The sequence below is a fragment of the Anser brachyrhynchus genome (genome assembly GCF_964034855.1).
Source record: "Anser brachyrhynchus genome assembly, chromosome: 11".
Classification (NCBI taxonomy): Eukaryota; Metazoa; Chordata; class Aves; order Anseriformes; family Anatidae; genus Anser; species Anser brachyrhynchus.
Genome location: NC_137706.1, coordinates 15545925 through 15551924, shown reverse-complemented (window position 1 = coordinate 15551924; position 6000 = coordinate 15545925). Strand labels below are relative to the sequence as shown.

At 55.1% G+C, this 6000-nt stretch overlaps 1 protein-coding gene across 8 annotated transcripts in view; it reads left to right on the top strand.

Moving 5' to 3' along the window:
- The first annotated feature begins 3107 nt into the window (after window positions 1-3107).
- The window catches only part of AKAP13 (A-kinase anchoring protein 13), a 216860-nt gene continuing 213967 nt past the window's right edge, over window positions 3108-6000 (top strand). For all 8 annotated transcript variants that reach the window (XM_080607070.1, XM_080607073.1, XM_080607076.1 and 5 more), the window contains exon 1: window positions 3108-3342. The gene's annotated coding sequence lies outside the window, so the exon portion shown is untranslated. The remainder of the gene's footprint in view (window positions 3343-6000) is intronic.

Genomic DNA, 6000 nt, shown 5'->3' with positions numbered 1-6000 from the left:
GTCTCAGTTTTGTAGCTGCTTAAACATGATGAAAACAAATCTTTAATAGTTGCTGCTTCCATCATTACATTGAACTCTGTTTTCTATTCAGTTGCAAGGACAGCTAATTTCCAGCAAATGGGAACAATGCGCTCATATTGCTAATTCATGCCACTACACACAAATGTTCAGATTATGTTGTGCAGATCCAAATTCCATTCTCATTCGCGAGTGCAACTAGTACTTAAATCTAGTTCCCAAGCAAGAATTAAGGAGCCCTGAAGCAACGTTTGTGACAAATTAAACCCTGAAAGAAGCAATGAAAGAACATCTGATTATTTTTTTACATATATATTTTATTTTTGATTTTTATTTACTGGACTTATGGCGTGGGGGAACCAGTGTCAAAGACAATTTGAAGGCAAATGATTTGTCAGAAGGCTAGCATCCGCAAAGCTGCCACACAAATTTCCCTTCGTCTACTGTCTCTCTTTTTTGGTTTGTGGTTATACGTGGGTGCAGGCAGGATATTTTGAGATAAAGGATTTGGGGGTGGAAACAATTGAAAGACATAAGTAGAGCACAGACTACATCCTGGTGAAGGCAGAGGCACAGAGATGTGCTGATGAGAACATGGCCAGGCACCTGAAGTGGCTGGCAGTGGAGATTTTCCTTGCTCTGGTCCTGGGCAGAGGCCTTATGAACCCTTCTGTAGGGTAGGGGAGCCTGGGCTGCGACCGGGCCTGAGCCTCTGCCTGGCACCTCGGGGAGCTCTGTACTCGCCCCATGTCCCTTCCCGCCTTTGTAATTCCCCTCATAAGTCATGGCCAACGCCTGGCGCTCTGGAGAAGCTCAGTCTCATGGAAATATTTGTAATTACACCCTCTCCGCCCCCTTTTTGACTCCTGGAGAGAAAGGGTCAGAACTCCTGTGAAGGACGGGGCCCATCAGTCGGTCCCGCCGCCTTGCTGAGCGGTCTGAGCTCAGGCGGCCTCCCGCTAGGCATCGGTGCAGGAGCTGTGCTACCCCACCTCGCTGAGCAGAGGGCAAGGAGAACTGTGCTTGGAAGCACCCTGACTCGGCAATCTGCCCGTAACTTCAGCCACCACACAAAATCCCCCCAAATTCCCCCATTTACCAGCGGGGAGTCATCGCCCTGAAACTCCTGCCTGTCAGAAGTAAATTTAAAACTATTTCCCTTCACAGATGCCTTGATATTTCTGTTTTCTAAGCCCATTTCCTTGCCTCCTGGAATATTACGACTGTGGTAAACACTCCTGGACGGCCTTGCTTGCAGATTACCATTGTATCCTCATGTGCAAAGCCTTTCTGAACTATTTGAGGCCCTTTGCCTGTCTTCTGATCGCCACGACGTGGCTAGGGCCTTTGGCAGGACTGGGGCCATGCCAGCCCCAGGGAGGCAGCCACAGACAGAGGTTGGCTTGCCAGGCGGGGGCCGCCAAGCAGAGAAGAAACGTTCCCTTGATGGACGGCCAGGAGGGTAAAGCTCCAGATCTCAGAGCGTGTGTTATGGAAAATTTTAGGCACCTGTTATCTGTCACCACGCTACCTCCTCCTGATTGCCTCATGTTATGAGGTAGGTTGGGCTGGGCTGGGCTGGGTTAGTCATTGTTTGGTTGGAGACTCGGAGGGGACAGAGTTTCTGCAGGAAGTGGCTTTTCACTAGATGGTGCTCTTTCCTGAGCCATCCTGAGCCGTCCCCTCTTCTGGAGTCTGGGAACTTCCGAGTGTTCCTCTCATACGCCCTTCTTACAGGGATGGGAGGAAGGCAAATGAGACTGTATTTCCAGTATCCCTGCTCTCAGGTGCCTCACCCTGCTGGAGCCATGCATGAAAAATTATTGCTTTACATCCTGGTTTAAAAGGGCGTATGGTGTCGGTATGTTCCAGCCTCCAAATGATCAAGTTGCACAAGGGTTGAAAACATTTTTATTATTTCAGTTGATTTAAACAGGATCAGCACTGCATGCCTTGGAAGACGATGCCACGCTCATGCAGAACATTTTCAGCAGGAAATCTCCACTGTACACAGGTCAGTGTTATTATTTTTATTCTACAGAGAGAGCACACTAGGTACAGAAATTACCCACAGCCTTTGTGCATCGCTCTGGCCAGCAGCAAAGTCTCTGTGGGAAGTATACCAAGCGTTTTTGGGGTCGGTTGCAGTGAGGTGAGGCTGCCCAGCTTTAGTGCGACAGGAGTCACAGAAGTAACTCAGCGTGGCCACAGTCTTTGTGGCCGCGATCGCCTGGCCACCACCAGGGCTAGCAGGATGCATCCGTGTGCAGTAGGTTAAGCTGAGGGGAAACGTTGGGCCGCCACATGAACGCATTTCCAAAGAGCCTCCATCATAAACGCTAACTGAAGGCAGGTCGCCGCCACAACAGACCGTGCATCTTCTCTCCAGAGGCCTCCTCAAACCTAGCCACACGCGGACCACAGGCCACACGAATACGTCTGCTAACGGTGGGTTGCCATTTCCACCATCTTCCGGGGCAAGGCATGGGAACAGCGAGGGAGATCTTCCTCGATCAAACTCCACACCTCATGCAACAGAACAGCGGGCCCTGCGGAAAGGCGCTGTGGAGGAGGATGGGGCTGCGGGCTGTCCCTGTGGGGCACGAGTGGAGCTGCTCGATTTTGTGCTAGGAACTGATGTGTGGTGTTTGCGTACAGCAGACCGCATTCACGGCTGGACAGCTTGTGCTGGAAGAGGCCTTTCCATTGCAGGAGGTGGGCACGCCAGCAACGTGCCACCACGCAAAACAAGCCATTAAAGCTCACGTCCAGCGCGTGGGAAGGAAGTATCCCCTCTAAATAAAAACGAACCCGCAGCACATTAAAAAAAATATAACAAAAAAGTTCCCTGCGTCCTTTCGCACCAGAAACACGCTCAGAAACACCCAAACCGCAGCGAGGCAAAGGAGCGGGGCCAGCCAGCCAGGTGGCCCGGGGGGGTGACACTCCCCGACAGACCCACTTTATCCCGGGGCCGGTGGCTGAAACTCAGCCGAGACCGAGCCCCCGGCCGGGCACGGCTGCACCCCCCCTGCCCGGGGGCGGCCCGGCCCGGCCCGGCCCGGCTCGGCCCGGCGGGGCGGCGCATGCGGGCTGGCGGCTCGGGGGCGGGCACGGCGGCGGCTCTCGGCTCGCAGCCCGCAGCCCCCGGCCCTCCTTCCTGCCCGCCTCCCCGGGCGGAGAGCACCCGGCCCGGCCGCTTTCCTACCCCCCTCCTTTCCCATCTCCTTTCCCCCCCCCCCCTCCCTTTCCCTTCTCCCCGTCCCCTTCCCTCTCCCTTCCCTCCCGGCCCCGCTGCTGCCAGGGGCGAAGCCGCCCGCCGCGGTGAGTGTCTGTGCCCCGGAGGAGTTTGGCGGAGGATGGGGGGGGGGGGGGGGTTAGGGGGAAAGGGGGGGGTCTTTGAGGGGGGGTGGAGGAGTGGGGGCGCTGCGGGACCCCCCCTGCCCCTCCGCGGTCCCTCGGCCGCTTCCCCGCCCTTCCTCCTCCTCCTCCTCTTCCTCGGGGCTTTTCTCCGCGCAACTTCGTGCGGAGCCGCTCAGCCTCTCCCTCGCGTGTCGTTTTTCTCGTGTTTTTTTTTTCCTGATTCTCACTTTTTTCCTTTACTTTTCGCTTCTTTCCTGGCGCGGCGCGCCTCGCCTGCTCCCGCCCCTATTGTCTGCGGGCTGCCCGGGGTGTGGGGGGGGGGCGACCCCCGGCCGTGTGCCCGGGCTGCTGCGGGGGGGCGAGCACACGAACACACCCGTACACACACATACACGCACATAGGCACGTAAATGCACACGTATGTACACAAACACACGCATATGTACACGCAAACACACCCCCCGGCTGGCCCCCAGCCTCCCTCCTCTTCCTCGCTGCTCAAACCATTGATGTGCTGGGGGGGGGGGGGGGGAGAGAAAAACAGAACCTCGGGCTTCGCCGGTGCAACTTCGTGTCTTAGTTTGTTTGGTTTTTAGCTGAGAAAGTAATCGGGGCTTTCAGTCGGTCTCCTCTGCTCTTGTTTTTTCCCACCTCTGGGGCTCAGTGGGTTGTCGGGCAGGGGGTCGCGGCTGGGGGGCTGTTGTGCGGGGTCGCTCTGCTGCTGGAAAATGTGCTCGAGGGGAGCCGCGCTTCTGCTAAAGCCAACGCCACGGTTCCTGGGCGAGGACTGTGAAAGCGTGCTCGTTTCTTAACCTGCAAATTGTCCGAGCTGGTTAATCCGCCGGCCGTGGCTGCGTTATCCCCACGAGTCATGGAAAGGAGCTGGGATTAGTGGAGCCGAGTTTTGCTGACCTCTGTAATGGGTTCTGCCCCGTGTCCTTCGCAGGGCTGCGCGTTAGCTGGAGCTCGGGGGGGAAAAAGCTCTTTTAAAAGTTTTTAAGGGTGTTCTGTGCTGATCGTGGACGACCAGACGGGGTCTTGATAAAGGGATTATGAATGCTGTGCTCGTGCAGGACAGTTGGTAGCTGTGGTGTTCCCTGCAAGCCGCGTCAGCCATAAAACTGTAGGTGCTCATGGAGATATGCGGTGCAGTAGAAATATGTAAAGCATGTAGCTTCAGCGCGGAGTTTAGACAGTTGCTCTGAGATCTGTGAGTGCCTCGTGTGCTGGCAGTTTCAGCTCACGTAATCGCAGTGGTTTTAAAAGGCCAAACTACATTATTTCCCTCGGTGGTGACTCTCTTCAGCTGAAAATCCGTCCGTTGCCTGGCGTGCTTTTGGTGCTGTGCACACCCTTGCCGAGTTGTAGGGGAACTGCGGAGGTGAACCAAGTTCCGCACAGTCCCGCGAAGGTAAGGCAGGAGTGATTCAGTTAGCGCCGTGTTAGAGGAGGTGTATTTTATTCAGAGATATCCTAACAGTGGGTGTAGATTGACATTAATCTCACAACATCTGTGTCTGTGGGCAGAAGCTGTCTGTCGTAGAGGAGCACTCCTTCATGCAGAAGGCTCTTGCTATACCACTGTGGTTCCAGGCTGTCACCTTTCGTGGTGAGACATCTTGCTTGGACCCTATTTTTTTTTCTTTAATTTTTTTTTTTTGATTTCCAGGCCTCGTAGCAGGGTATGGGTGCGTTAAGCAAGGCGAGGATAGCCCGGGCATGTGTTGTCCCTTGGCGTGAGTTCAAACGTGTACCTATCTCCTGCGTTTATGGCGTGAGCCCAGCGCGTCTCCCGTCTGTCCTCTCGGCGCTGCCCGGCGCTGGGCAGACAGGCTGGCCTGGGGCTGTTGCTGGAAGGGCACGGATGTGGAGTTGGGCAAGGCAGACGGGTTCTGCAGGCAGCCTGAATTACAAGCCTCCCCGCAGGTAGCGCGGCATCGTGTCGGCCCCGTGCTCCAGCCCGTGTCTGGCAACCAGGTCCGGGGGGCCAAGGGATGGTCAGCATGCTCCAAAAGGTGAGGACATGGCAATGCGTGGAGGAACGGGGGATAGCCGTGGCCAGATAGCCAGGCAGGAGCTTGGTGTTCCTGATTTACAGCCCCACAGCAGCGGAGGAGGAAAAACGCAGTTGAAAAGTCCCAGCTTTTCATACAAATAGAGCCCTGCCAGGTAAATGGAGGGTTTTAAACATGGGCTGTGTGGGGAAGCTGTGAGACGCAGGCTCATGCAGAACTTGCTGCTAATCTCTCAGCAGGATACGCTCCTGACTAAGCCGTGTTCTGGTCCAGGGTACACTCCTGTACTGAGAGGGGGATTAAGTGCTGTTAAAGGAATCTGGTTATTCTATCCAAAGCATGAGGTAGGGCAGCGGTCTATAAATTATACCAGAGGAGAAAAACGCTGGTAGGCTTACAGGCAGTGTTACAAGGGCGGGGGGGCTTTCGTAGAGCCTTCTGCTGGCATAAGAAGTTATAACAGATAGCTGCTTAACACAGAAATGGTCAGTGGAAGTTGTTGTGCATGCGGTACCTAGTTCTTTTCCGCCCCGTATCCAGGACACGAACAGATCAGTTTTCTCTGCCCGGTGTTTGGTGATGTTCCACTTGCCTATAAAACAGT